The sequence below is a fragment of the Gasterosteus aculeatus genome, chromosome 2, assembly GCF_964276395.1.
Source record: "Gasterosteus aculeatus chromosome 2, fGasAcu3.hap1.1, whole genome shotgun sequence".
Taxonomy (NCBI): Eukaryota; Metazoa; Chordata; class Actinopteri; order Perciformes; family Gasterosteidae; genus Gasterosteus; species Gasterosteus aculeatus.
Genome location: NC_135689.1, coordinates 22,658,517 through 22,667,840, shown reverse-complemented (window position 1 = coordinate 22,667,840; position 9,324 = coordinate 22,658,517). Strand labels below are relative to the sequence as shown.

Sequence of the window (9,324 nt, the reverse complement as noted above, 5' to 3'; positions counted from 1 at the left end):
GTCTTTTACAGATCGAAATGAAAAAGCTTACAGCACCTGGGATTCCCAGGCGGTCTTCCATCCAAGTACTAACCAGGCCCTACTCTGCTTAGCTTCTGAGATCAGACGAGATCAGGCGGAGCAAGAGAGGTATGGCCGTAAGCAACTGTATGTCCTCTTCCTAATCTTTTAAAATGTGTCAAAGGTTTTGGAGTTTTGATAATGAAAAAGGAGTCACTTTCTAATGCCTTCTCGATTTCTTCCAGAGAGAGAAATGAAAAAGCTTACGGCACCTGGGATTCCCAGGCGGTCTTCCATCCAAGTACTAACCAGGCCCTACTCTGCTTAGCTTCTGAGATCAGACGAGATCAGGCGGAGCCAGAGAGGTATGGCCGTAAGCAACTGTATGTCCTCTACCTAATCTTTTAAAATGTGTCAAAGGTTTTGTAGTTTTGACAATTAAATGGAGTCACTTTCTAAGGCCTTCTCTGTGTCTTTTACAGATCGAAATGAAAAAGCTTACAGCACCTGGGATTCCCAGGAGGTCTTCCATCCAAGTACTAACCAGGCCCTACTCTGCTTAGCTTCTGAGATCTGACGAGATCAGGCGGAGCCAGAGAGGTATGGCCGTAAGCAACTGTATGTCCTCTACCTAATCTTTTAAAATGTGTCAAAGGTTTTGGAGTTTTGACAATGAAATGGAGTCACTTTCTAAGTTCTTCTCTGTGTCTTTTACAGATCGAAATGAAAAAGCTTACAGCACCTGGGATTCCCAGGCGGTCTTCCATCCAAGTACTAACCAGGCCCTACTCTGCTTAGCTTCTGAGATCAGACGAGATCAGGCGAAGCCAGAGAGGTATGGCCGTAAGCAACTGTATGTCCTCTTCCTAATATTTTAAAATGTGTCAAAGGTTTTGGAGTTTAGATAATGAAAAAGGAGTCACTTTCTAATGCCTTCTCGATTTCTTCCAGAGAGAGAAATGAAAAAGCTTACGGCACCTGGGATTCCCAGGCGGTCTTCCATCCAAGTACTAACCAGGCCCTACTCTGCTTAGCTTCTGAGATCTGACGAGATCAGGCGGAGCCAGAGAGGTATGGCCGTAAGCAACTGTATGTCCTCTTCCTAATCTTTTAAAATGTGTCAAAGGTTTTGTAGTTTTGACAATGAAATGGAGTCACTTTCTAAGGCCTTCTCTGTGTCTTTTACAGATCGAAATGAAAAAGCTTACAGCACCTGGGATTCCCAGGCGGTCTTCCATCCAAGTACTAACCAGGCCCTACTCTGCTTAGCTTCTGAGATCAGACGAGATCAGGCCGAGCCAGAGAGGTATGGCCGTAAGCAACTGTATGTCCTCTTCCTAATCTTTTAAAATGTGTCAAAGGTTTTGGAGTTTTGATAATGAAAAAGGAGTCACTTTCTAATGCCTTCTCGATTTCTTCCAGAGAGAGAAATGAAAAAGCTTACGGCACCTGGGATTCCCAGGCGGTCTTCCATCCAAGTACTAACCAGGCCCTACTCTGCTTAGCTTCTGAGATCAGACGAGATCAGGCGGAGCCAGAGAGGTATGGCCGTAAGCAACTGTATGTCCTCTTCCTAATCTTTTAAAATGTGTCAAAGGTTTTGTAGTTTTGACAATGAAATGGAGTCACTTTCTAAGGCCTTCTCTGTGTCTTTTACAGATCGAAATGAAAAAGCTTACAGCACCTGGGATTCCCAGGCGGCCTTCCATCCAAGTACTAACCAGGCCCTACTCTGCTTAGCTTCTGAGATCAGACGAGATCAGGCGGAGCCAGAGAGGTATAGCCGTAAGCAACTGTATGTCCTCTACCTAATCTTTTAAAATGTGTCAAAGGTTTTGTAGTTTTGACAATGAAATGGAGTCACTTTCTAAGGCCTTCTCTGTGTCTTTTACAGATAGAAATGAAAAAGCTTACGGCACCTGGGATTCCCAGGCGGTCTTCCATCCAAGTACTAACCAGGCCCTACTCTGCTTAGCTTCTGAGATCTGACGAGATCAGGCGGAGCCAGAGAGGTATGGCCGTAAGCAACTGTATGTCCTCTTCCTAATCTTTTAAAATGTGTCAAAGGTTTTGTAGTTTTGACAATGAAATGGAGTCACTTTCTAAGTTCTTCTTTGTGTCTTTTACAGATCGAAATAAAAAAGCTTACAGCACCTGGGATTCCCAGGCGGTCTTCCATCCAAGTACTAACCAGGCCCTACTCTGCTTAGCTTCTGAGATCAGACGAGATCAGGCGGAGCCAGAGAGGTATGGCCGTAAGCAACTGTATGTCCTCTTCCTAATCTTTTAAAATGTGTCAAAGGTTTTGGAGTTTTGATAATGAAAAAGGAGTCACTTTCTAATGCCTTCTCGATTTCTTCCAGAGATCGAAATGAAAAAGCTTACAGCACCTGGGATTCCCAGGAGGTCTTCCATCCAAGTACTAACCAGGCCCTACTCTGCTTAGCTTCTGAGATCTGACGAGATCAGGCGGAGCCAGAGAGGTATGGCCGTAAGCAACTGTATGTCCTCTACCTAATCTTTTAAAATGTGTCAAAGGTTTTGTAGTTTTGACAATTAAATGGAGTCACTTTCTAAGGCCTTCTCTGTGTCTTTTACAGATCGAAATGAAAAAGCTTACAGCACCTGGGATTCCCAGGCGGTCTTCCATCCAAGTACTAACCAGGCCCTACTCTGCTTAGCTTCTGAGATCAGACGAGATCAGGCGAAGCCAGAGAGGTATGGCCGTAAGCAACTGTATGTCCTCTTCCTAATATTTTAAAATGTGTCAAAGGTTTTGGAGTTTAGATAATGAAAAAGGAGTCACTTTCTAATGCCTTCTCGATTTCTTCCAGAGAGAGAAATGAAAAAGCTTACGGCACCTGGGATTCCCAGGCGGTCTTCCATCCAAGTACTAACCAGGCCCTACTCTGCTTAGCTTCTGAGATCAGACGAGATCAGGCGGAGCAAGAGAGGTATGGCCGTAAGCAACTGTATGTCCTCTTCCTAATCTTTTAAAATGTGTCAAAGGTTTTGTAGTTTTGACAATGAAATGGAGTCACTTTCTAAGGCCTTCTCTGTGTCTTTTACAGATCGAAATGAAAAAGCTTACAGCACCTGGGATTCCCAGGCGGTCTTCCATCCAAGTACTAACCAGGCCCTACTCTGCTTAGCTTCTGAGATCTGACGAGATCAGGCGGAGCCAGAGAGGTATGGCCGTAAGCAACTGTATGTCCTCTTCCTAATCTTTTAAAATGTGTCAAAGGTTTTGTAGTTTTGACAATGAAATGGAGTCACTTTCTAAGGCCTTCTCTGTGTCTTTTACAGATCGAAATGAAAAAGCTTACAGCACCTGGGATTCCCAGGCGGTCTTCCATCCAAGTACTAACCAGGCCCTACTCTGCTTAGCTTCTGAGATCAGACGAGATCAGGCGGAGCCAGAGAGGTATGGCCGTAAGCAACTGGATGTCCTCTTCCTAATCTTTTAAAATGTGTCAAAGGTTTTGGAGTTTTGATAATGAAAAAGGAGTCACTTTCTAATGCCTTCTCGATTTCTTCCAGAGAGAGAAATGAAAAAGCTTACGGCACCTGGGATTCCCAGGCGGTCTTCCATCCAAGTACTAACCAGGCCCTACGCTGCTTAGCTTCTGAGATCTGACGAGATCAGGCGGAGCCAGAGAGGTATGGCCGTAAGCAACTGTATGTCCTCTACCTAATCTTTTAAAATGTGTCAAAGGTTTTGTAGTTTTGACAATTAAATGGAGTCACTTTCTAAGGCCTTCTCTGTGTCTTTTACAGATCGAAATGAAAAAGCTTACAGCACCTGGGATTCCCAGGCGGTCTTCCATCCAAGTACTAACCAGGCCCTACTCTGCTTAGCTTCTGAGATCAGACGAGATCAGGCGAAGCCAGAGAGGTATGGCCGTAAGCAACTGTATGTCCTCTTCCTAATATTTTAAAATGTGTCAAAGGTTTTGGAGTTTAGATAATGAAAAAGGAGTCACTTTCTAATGCCTTCTCGATTTCTTCCAGAGAGAGAAATGAAAAAGCTTACAGCACCTGGGATTCCCAGGCGGTCTTCCATCCAAGTACTAACCAGGCCCTACTCTGCTTAGCTTCTGAGATCTGACGAGATCAGGCGGAGCCAGAGAGGTATGGCCGTAAGCAACTGTATGTCCTCTTCCTAATCTTTTAAAATGTGTCAAAGGTTTTGTAGTTTTGACAATGAAATGGAGTCACTTTCTAAGGCCTTCTCGATTTCTTCCAGAGAGAGAAATGAAAAAGCTTACGGCACCTGGGATTCCCAGGCGGTCTTCCATCCAAGTACTAACCAGGCCCTACTCTGCTTAGCTTCTGAGATCAGACGAGATCAGGCGGAGCCAGAGAGGTATGGCCGTAAGCAACTGTATGTCCTCTACCTAATCTTTTAAAATGTGTCAAAGGTTTTGTAGTTTTGACAATTAAATGGAGTCACTTTCTAAGGCCTTCTCTGTGTCTTTTACAGATCGAAATGAAAAAGCTTACAGCACCTGGGATTCCCAGGAGGTCTTCCATCCAAGTACTAACCAGGCCCTACTCTGCTTAGCTTCTGAGATCTGACGAGATCAGGCGGAGCCAGAGAGGTATGGCCGTAAGCAACTGTATGTCCTCTACCTAATCTTTTAAAATGTGTCAAAGGTTTTGGAGTTTTGACAATGAAATGGAGTCACTTTCTAAGTTCTTCTCTGTGTCTTTTACAGATCGAAATGAAAAAGCTTACAGCACCTGGGATTCCCAGGCGGTCTTCCATCCAAGTACTAACCAGGCCCTACTCTGCTTAGCTTCTGAGATCAGACGAGATCAGGCGAAGCCAGAGAGGTATGGCCGTAAGCAACTGTATGTCCTCTTCCTAATATTTTAAAATGTGTCAAAGGTTTTGGAGTTTAGATAATGAAAAAGGAGTCACTTTCTAATGCCTTCTCGATTTCTTCCAGAGAGAGAAATGAAAAAGCTTACGGCACCTGGGATTCCCAGGCGGTCTTCCATCCAAGTACTAACCAGGCCCTACTCTGCTTAGCTTCTGAGATCTGACGAGATCAGGCGGAGCCAGAGAGGTATGGCCGTAAGCAACTGTATGTCCTCTTCCTAATCTTTTAAAATGTGTCAAAGGTTTTGTAGTTTTGACAATGAAATGGAGTCACTTTCTAAGGCCTTCTCTGTGTCTTTTACAGATCGAAATGAAAAAGCTTACAGCACCTGGGATTCCCAGGCGGTCTTCCATCCAAGTACTAACCAGGCCCTACTCTGCTTAGCTTCTGAGATCAGACGAGATCAGGCCGAGCCAGAGAGGTATGGCCGTAAGCAACTGTATGTCCTCTTCCTAATCTTTTAAAATGTGTCAAAGGTTTTGGAGTTTTGATAATGAAAAAGGAGTCACTTTCTAATGCCTTCTCGATTTCTTCCAGAGAGAGAAATGAAAAAGCTTACGGCACCTGGGATTCCCAGGCGGTCTTCCATCCAAGTACTAACCAGGCCCTACTCTGCTTAGCTTCTGAGATCAGACGAGATCAGGCGGAGCCAGAGAGGTATGGCCGTAAGCAACTGTATGTCCTCTTCCTAATCTTTTAAAATGTGTCAAAGGTTTTGTAGTTTTGACAATGAAATGGAGTCACTTTCTAAGGCCTTCTCTGTGTCTTTTACAGATCGAAATGAAAAAGCTTACAGCACCTGGGATTCCCAGGCGGCCTTCCATCCAAGTACTAACCAGGCCCTACTCTGCTTAGCTTCTGAGATCAGACGAGATCAGGCGGAGCCAGAGAGGTATAGCCGTAAGCAACTGTATGTCCTCTACCTAATCTTTTAAAATGTGTCAAAGGTTTTGTAGTTTTGACAATGAAATGGAGTCACTTTCTAAGGCCTTCTCTGTGTCTTTTACAGATAGAAATGAAAAAGCTTACGGCACCTGGGATTCCCAGGCGGTCTTCCATCCAAGTACTAACCAGGCCCTACTCTGCTTAGCTTCTGAGATCTGACGAGATCAGGCGGAGCCAGAGAGGTATGGCCGTAAGCAACTGTATGTCCTCTTCCTAATCTTTTAAAATGTGTCAAAGGTTTTGTAGTTTTGACAATGAAATGGAGTCACTTTCTAAGTTCTTCTTTGTGTCTTTTACAGATCGAAATAAAAAAGCTTACAGCACCTGGGATTCCCAGGCGGTCTTCCATCCAAGTACTAACCAGGCCCTACTCTGCTTAGCTTCTGAGATCAGACGAGATCAGGCGGAGCCAGAGAGGTATGGCCGTAAGCAACTGTATGTCCTCTTCCTAATCTTTTAAAATGTGTCAAAGGTTTTGGAGTTTTGATAATGAAAAAGGAGTCACTTTCTAATGCCTTCTCGATTTCTTCCAGAGAGAGAAATGAAAAAGCTTACGGCACCTGGGATTCCCAGGCGGTCTTCCATCCAAGTACTAACCAGGCCCTACTCTGCTTAGCTTCTGAGATCTGACGAGATCAGGCGGAGCCAGAGAGGTATGGCCGTAAGCAACTGTATGTCCTCTACCTAATCTTTTAAAATGTGTCAAAGGTTTTGTAGTTTTGACAATTAAATGGAGTCACTTTCTAAGGCCTTCTCTGTGTCTTTTACAGATCGAAATGAAAAAGCTTACAGCACCTGGGATTCCCAGGCGGTCTTCCATCCAAGTACTAACCAGGCCCTACTCTGCTTAGCTTCTGAGATCAGACGAGATCAGGCGAAGCCAGAGAGGTATGGCCGTAAGCAACTGTATGTCCTCTTCCTAATATTTTAAAATGTGTCAAAGGTTTTGGAGTTTAGATAATGAAAAAGGAGTCACTTTCTAATGCCTTCTCGATTTCTTCCAGAGAGAGAAATGAAAAAGCTTACGGCACCTGGGATTCCCAGGCGGTCTTCCATCCAAGTACTAACCAGGCCCTACTCTGCTTAGCTTCTGAGATCAGACGAGATCAGGCGGAGCAAGAGAGGTATGGCCGTAAGCAACTGTATGTCCTCTTCCTAATCTTTTAAAATGTGTCAAAGGTTTTGTAGTTTTGACAATGAAATGGAGTCACTTTCTAAGGCCTTCTCTGTGTCTTTTACAGATCGAAATGAAAAAGCTTACAGCACCTGGGATTCCCAGGCGGTCTTCCATCCAAGTACTAACCAGGCCCTACTCTGCTTAGCTTCTGAGATCAGACGAGATCAGGCGGAGCCAGAGAGGTATGGCCGTAAGCAACTGTATGTCCTCTTCCTAATCTTTTAAAATGTGTCAAAGGTTTTGGAGTTTTGATAATGAAAAAGGAGTCACTTTCTAATGCCTTCTCGATTTCTTCCAGAGAGAGAAATGAAAAAGCTTACGGCACCTGGGATTCCCAGGCGGTCTTCCATCCAAGTACTAACCAGGCCCTACTCTGCTTAGCTTCTGAGATCTGACGAGATCAGGCGGAGCCAGAGAGGTATGGCCGTAAGCAACTGTATGTCCTCTTCCTAATCTTTTAAAATGTGTCAAAGGTTTTGTAGTTTTGACAATGAAATGGAGTCACTTTCTAAGGCCTTCTCTGTGTCTTTTACAGATCGAAATGAAAAAGCTTACAGCACCTGGGATTCCCAGGCGGTCTTCCATCCAAGTACTAACCAGGCCCTACTCTGCTTAGCTTCTGAGATCAGACGAGATCAGGCGGAGCCAGAGAGGTATGGCCGTAAGCAACTGGATGTCCTCTTCCTAATCTTTTAAAATGTGTCAAAGGTTTTGGAGTTTTGATAATGAAAAAGGAGTCACTTTCTAATGCCTTCTCGATTTCTTCCAGAGAGAGAAATGAAAAAGCTTACGGCACCTGGGATTCCCAGGCGGTCTTCCATCCAAGTACTAACCAGGCCCTACGCTGCTTAGCTTCTGAGATCTGACGAGATCAGGCGGAGCCAGAGAGGTATGGCCGTAAGCAACTGTATGTCCTCTACCTAATCTTTTAAAATGTGTCAAAGGTTTTGTAGTTTTGACAATTAAATGGAGTCACTTTCTAAGGCCTTCTCTGTGTCTTTTACAGATCGAAATGAAAAAGCTTACAGCACCTGGGATTCCCAGGCGGTCTTCCATCCAAGTACTAACCAGGCCCTACTCTGCTTAGCTTCTGAGATCAGACGAGATCAGGCGAAGCCAGAGAGGTATGGCCGTAAGCAACTGTATGTCCTCTTCCTAATATTTTAAAATGTGTCAAAGGTTTTGGAGTTTAGATAATGAAAAAGGAGTCACTTTCTAATGCCTTCTCGATTTCTTCCAGAGAGAGAAATGAAAAAGCTTACAGCACCTGGGATTCCCAGGCGGTCTTCCATCCAAGTACTAACCAGGCCCTACTCTGCTTAGCTTCTGAGATCTGACGAGATCAGGCGGAGCCAGAGAGGTATGGCCGTAAGCAACTGTATGTCCTCTTCCTAATCTTTTAAAATGTGTCAAAGGTTTTGTAGTTTTGACAATGAAATGGAGTCACTTTCTAAGGCCTTCTCTGTGTCTTTTACAGATCGAAATGAAAAAGCTTACAGCACCTGGGATTCCCAGGCGGTCTTCCATCCAAGTACTAACCAGGCCCTACTCTGCTTAGCTTCTGAGATCAGACGAGATCAGGCGAAGCCAGAGAGGTATGGCCGTAAGCAACTGTATGTCCTCTTCCTAATATTTTAAAATGTGTCAAAGGTTTTGGAGTTTAGATAATGAAAAAGGAGTCACTTTCTAATGCCTTCTCGATTTCTTCCAGAGAGAGAAATGAAAAAGCTTACAGCACCTGGGATTCCCAGGCGGTCTTCCATCCAAGTACTAACCAGGCCCTACTCTGCTTAGCTTCTGAGATCTGACGAGATCAGGCGGAGCCAGAGAGGTATGGCCGTAAGCAACTGTATGTCCTCTTCCTAATCTTTTAAAATGTGTCAAAGGTTTTGTAGTTTTGACAATGAAATGGAGTCACTTTCTAAGGCCTTCTCTGTGTCTTTTACAGATCGAAATGAAAAAGCTTACAGCACCTGGGATTCCCAGGCGGTCTTCCATCCAAGTACTAACCAGGCCCTACTCTGCTTAGCTTCTGAGATCAGACGAGATCAGGCGGAGCCAGAGAGGTATGGCCGTAAGCAACTGTATGTCCTCTTCCTAATCTTTTAAAATGTGTCAAAGGTTTTGGAGTTTTGATAATGAAAAAGGAGTCACTTTCTAATGCCTTCTCGATTTCTTCCAGAGAGAGAAATGAAAAAGCTTACGGCACCTGGGATTCCCAGGCGGTCTTCCATCCAAGTACTAACCAGGCCCTACGCTGCTTAGCTTCTGAGATCTGACGAGATCAGGCGGAGCCAGAGAGGTATGGCCGTAAGC

The 9,324-nt window shown here is 44.5% G+C and overlaps 40 non-coding genes across 40 annotated transcripts; all 40 read right to left on the bottom strand.

The window, feature by feature from the left end:
* Positions 1 to 24: 24 nt before the first annotated feature.
* Positions 25 to 143, bottom strand: LOC144397831 (5S ribosomal RNA). The gene has a single exon (XR_013459978.1). It is a non-coding gene; the product is annotated as a 5S ribosomal RNA (ribosomal RNA).
* Positions 144 to 260: 117 nt separating this feature from the next.
* On the bottom strand, positions 261 to 379 carry LOC144401818 (5S ribosomal RNA). Its single transcript, XR_013463752.1, has one exon. It is a non-coding gene; the product is annotated as a 5S ribosomal RNA (ribosomal RNA).
* A 116-nt stretch (positions 380 to 495) lies between these two features.
* On the bottom strand, positions 496 to 614 carry LOC144400840 (5S ribosomal RNA). The gene has a single exon (XR_013462774.1). It is a non-coding gene; the product is annotated as a 5S ribosomal RNA (ribosomal RNA).
* A 116-nt stretch (positions 615 to 730) lies between these two features.
* LOC144393018 (5S ribosomal RNA) lies at positions 731 to 849 on the bottom strand. The gene has a single exon (XR_013456052.1). It is a non-coding gene; the product is annotated as a 5S ribosomal RNA (ribosomal RNA).
* Positions 850 to 966: 117 nt separating this feature from the next.
* Positions 967 to 1,085, bottom strand: LOC144398456 (5S ribosomal RNA). The gene has a single exon (XR_013460603.1). It is a non-coding gene; the product is annotated as a 5S ribosomal RNA (ribosomal RNA).
* Positions 1,086 to 1,201: 116 nt separating this feature from the next.
* Positions 1,202 to 1,320, bottom strand: LOC144399229 (5S ribosomal RNA). The gene has a single exon (XR_013461374.1). It is a non-coding gene; the product is annotated as a 5S ribosomal RNA (ribosomal RNA).
* A 117-nt stretch (positions 1,321 to 1,437) lies between these two features.
* Positions 1,438 to 1,556, bottom strand: LOC144401817 (5S ribosomal RNA). The gene has a single exon (XR_013463751.1). It is a non-coding gene; the product is annotated as a 5S ribosomal RNA (ribosomal RNA).
* A 116-nt stretch (positions 1,557 to 1,672) lies between these two features.
* On the bottom strand, positions 1,673 to 1,791 carry LOC144398979 (5S ribosomal RNA). Its single transcript, XR_013461124.1, has one exon. It is a non-coding gene; the product is annotated as a 5S ribosomal RNA (ribosomal RNA).
* A 116-nt stretch (positions 1,792 to 1,907) lies between these two features.
* LOC144398445 (5S ribosomal RNA) lies at positions 1,908 to 2,026 on the bottom strand. Its single transcript, XR_013460592.1, has one exon. It is a non-coding gene; the product is annotated as a 5S ribosomal RNA (ribosomal RNA).
* A 116-nt stretch (positions 2,027 to 2,142) lies between these two features.
* On the bottom strand, positions 2,143 to 2,261 carry LOC144396478 (5S ribosomal RNA). The gene has a single exon (XR_013458624.1). It is a non-coding gene; the product is annotated as a 5S ribosomal RNA (ribosomal RNA).
* A 117-nt stretch (positions 2,262 to 2,378) lies between these two features.
* Positions 2,379 to 2,497, bottom strand: LOC144400839 (5S ribosomal RNA). The gene has a single exon (XR_013462773.1). It is a non-coding gene; the product is annotated as a 5S ribosomal RNA (ribosomal RNA).
* A 116-nt stretch (positions 2,498 to 2,613) lies between these two features.
* On the bottom strand, positions 2,614 to 2,732 carry LOC144393007 (5S ribosomal RNA). The gene has a single exon (XR_013456051.1). It is a non-coding gene; the product is annotated as a 5S ribosomal RNA (ribosomal RNA).
* Positions 2,733 to 2,849: 117 nt separating this feature from the next.
* On the bottom strand, positions 2,850 to 2,968 carry LOC144397259 (5S ribosomal RNA). Its single transcript, XR_013459404.1, has one exon. It is a non-coding gene; the product is annotated as a 5S ribosomal RNA (ribosomal RNA).
* A 116-nt stretch (positions 2,969 to 3,084) lies between these two features.
* Positions 3,085 to 3,203, bottom strand: LOC144390036 (5S ribosomal RNA). The gene has a single exon (XR_013454093.1). It is a non-coding gene; the product is annotated as a 5S ribosomal RNA (ribosomal RNA).
* Positions 3,204 to 3,319: 116 nt separating this feature from the next.
* On the bottom strand, positions 3,320 to 3,438 carry LOC144396477 (5S ribosomal RNA). The gene has a single exon (XR_013458623.1). It is a non-coding gene; the product is annotated as a 5S ribosomal RNA (ribosomal RNA).
* Positions 3,439 to 3,555: 117 nt separating this feature from the next.
* LOC144398121 (5S ribosomal RNA) lies at positions 3,556 to 3,674 on the bottom strand. The gene has a single exon (XR_013460268.1). It is a non-coding gene; the product is annotated as a 5S ribosomal RNA (ribosomal RNA).
* A 116-nt stretch (positions 3,675 to 3,790) lies between these two features.
* On the bottom strand, positions 3,791 to 3,909 carry LOC144392996 (5S ribosomal RNA). The gene has a single exon (XR_013456050.1). It is a non-coding gene; the product is annotated as a 5S ribosomal RNA (ribosomal RNA).
* A 117-nt stretch (positions 3,910 to 4,026) lies between these two features.
* LOC144390034 (5S ribosomal RNA) lies at positions 4,027 to 4,145 on the bottom strand. The gene has a single exon (XR_013454091.1). It is a non-coding gene; the product is annotated as a 5S ribosomal RNA (ribosomal RNA).
* A 116-nt stretch (positions 4,146 to 4,261) lies between these two features.
* On the bottom strand, positions 4,262 to 4,380 carry LOC144401816 (5S ribosomal RNA). The gene has a single exon (XR_013463750.1). It is a non-coding gene; the product is annotated as a 5S ribosomal RNA (ribosomal RNA).
* A 116-nt stretch (positions 4,381 to 4,496) lies between these two features.
* Positions 4,497 to 4,615, bottom strand: LOC144400838 (5S ribosomal RNA). Its single transcript, XR_013462772.1, has one exon. It is a non-coding gene; the product is annotated as a 5S ribosomal RNA (ribosomal RNA).
* A 116-nt stretch (positions 4,616 to 4,731) lies between these two features.
* LOC144392974 (5S ribosomal RNA) lies at positions 4,732 to 4,850 on the bottom strand. Its single transcript, XR_013456048.1, has one exon. It is a non-coding gene; the product is annotated as a 5S ribosomal RNA (ribosomal RNA).
* Positions 4,851 to 4,967: 117 nt separating this feature from the next.
* LOC144398434 (5S ribosomal RNA) lies at positions 4,968 to 5,086 on the bottom strand. The gene has a single exon (XR_013460581.1). It is a non-coding gene; the product is annotated as a 5S ribosomal RNA (ribosomal RNA).
* A 116-nt stretch (positions 5,087 to 5,202) lies between these two features.
* On the bottom strand, positions 5,203 to 5,321 carry LOC144399228 (5S ribosomal RNA). Its single transcript, XR_013461373.1, has one exon. It is a non-coding gene; the product is annotated as a 5S ribosomal RNA (ribosomal RNA).
* Positions 5,322 to 5,438: 117 nt separating this feature from the next.
* LOC144401814 (5S ribosomal RNA) lies at positions 5,439 to 5,557 on the bottom strand. The gene has a single exon (XR_013463748.1). It is a non-coding gene; the product is annotated as a 5S ribosomal RNA (ribosomal RNA).
* Positions 5,558 to 5,673: 116 nt separating this feature from the next.
* Positions 5,674 to 5,792, bottom strand: LOC144398978 (5S ribosomal RNA). Its single transcript, XR_013461123.1, has one exon. It is a non-coding gene; the product is annotated as a 5S ribosomal RNA (ribosomal RNA).
* A 116-nt stretch (positions 5,793 to 5,908) lies between these two features.
* Positions 5,909 to 6,027, bottom strand: LOC144398423 (5S ribosomal RNA). Its single transcript, XR_013460570.1, has one exon. It is a non-coding gene; the product is annotated as a 5S ribosomal RNA (ribosomal RNA).
* Positions 6,028 to 6,143: 116 nt separating this feature from the next.
* Positions 6,144 to 6,262, bottom strand: LOC144396476 (5S ribosomal RNA). Its single transcript, XR_013458622.1, has one exon. It is a non-coding gene; the product is annotated as a 5S ribosomal RNA (ribosomal RNA).
* Positions 6,263 to 6,379: 117 nt separating this feature from the next.
* Positions 6,380 to 6,498, bottom strand: LOC144398412 (5S ribosomal RNA). Its single transcript, XR_013460559.1, has one exon. It is a non-coding gene; the product is annotated as a 5S ribosomal RNA (ribosomal RNA).
* A 116-nt stretch (positions 6,499 to 6,614) lies between these two features.
* LOC144392963 (5S ribosomal RNA) lies at positions 6,615 to 6,733 on the bottom strand. Its single transcript, XR_013456047.1, has one exon. It is a non-coding gene; the product is annotated as a 5S ribosomal RNA (ribosomal RNA).
* Positions 6,734 to 6,850: 117 nt separating this feature from the next.
* On the bottom strand, positions 6,851 to 6,969 carry LOC144397258 (5S ribosomal RNA). The gene has a single exon (XR_013459403.1). It is a non-coding gene; the product is annotated as a 5S ribosomal RNA (ribosomal RNA).
* Positions 6,970 to 7,085: 116 nt separating this feature from the next.
* Positions 7,086 to 7,204, bottom strand: LOC144396474 (5S ribosomal RNA). The gene has a single exon (XR_013458620.1). It is a non-coding gene; the product is annotated as a 5S ribosomal RNA (ribosomal RNA).
* Positions 7,205 to 7,321: 117 nt separating this feature from the next.
* On the bottom strand, positions 7,322 to 7,440 carry LOC144398401 (5S ribosomal RNA). Its single transcript, XR_013460548.1, has one exon. It is a non-coding gene; the product is annotated as a 5S ribosomal RNA (ribosomal RNA).
* Positions 7,441 to 7,556: 116 nt separating this feature from the next.
* On the bottom strand, positions 7,557 to 7,675 carry LOC144396473 (5S ribosomal RNA). Its single transcript, XR_013458619.1, has one exon. It is a non-coding gene; the product is annotated as a 5S ribosomal RNA (ribosomal RNA).
* A 117-nt stretch (positions 7,676 to 7,792) lies between these two features.
* LOC144398120 (5S ribosomal RNA) lies at positions 7,793 to 7,911 on the bottom strand. The gene has a single exon (XR_013460267.1). It is a non-coding gene; the product is annotated as a 5S ribosomal RNA (ribosomal RNA).
* Positions 7,912 to 8,027: 116 nt separating this feature from the next.
* Positions 8,028 to 8,146, bottom strand: LOC144392952 (5S ribosomal RNA). Its single transcript, XR_013456046.1, has one exon. It is a non-coding gene; the product is annotated as a 5S ribosomal RNA (ribosomal RNA).
* Positions 8,147 to 8,263: 117 nt separating this feature from the next.
* On the bottom strand, positions 8,264 to 8,382 carry LOC144390033 (5S ribosomal RNA). The gene has a single exon (XR_013454090.1). It is a non-coding gene; the product is annotated as a 5S ribosomal RNA (ribosomal RNA).
* A 116-nt stretch (positions 8,383 to 8,498) lies between these two features.
* LOC144392941 (5S ribosomal RNA) lies at positions 8,499 to 8,617 on the bottom strand. The gene has a single exon (XR_013456045.1). It is a non-coding gene; the product is annotated as a 5S ribosomal RNA (ribosomal RNA).
* A 117-nt stretch (positions 8,618 to 8,734) lies between these two features.
* On the bottom strand, positions 8,735 to 8,853 carry LOC144390032 (5S ribosomal RNA). Its single transcript, XR_013454089.1, has one exon. It is a non-coding gene; the product is annotated as a 5S ribosomal RNA (ribosomal RNA).
* A 116-nt stretch (positions 8,854 to 8,969) lies between these two features.
* LOC144396472 (5S ribosomal RNA) lies at positions 8,970 to 9,088 on the bottom strand. The gene has a single exon (XR_013458618.1). It is a non-coding gene; the product is annotated as a 5S ribosomal RNA (ribosomal RNA).
* A 117-nt stretch (positions 9,089 to 9,205) lies between these two features.
* Positions 9,206 to 9,324, bottom strand: LOC144398119 (5S ribosomal RNA). The gene has a single exon (XR_013460266.1). It is a non-coding gene; the product is annotated as a 5S ribosomal RNA (ribosomal RNA).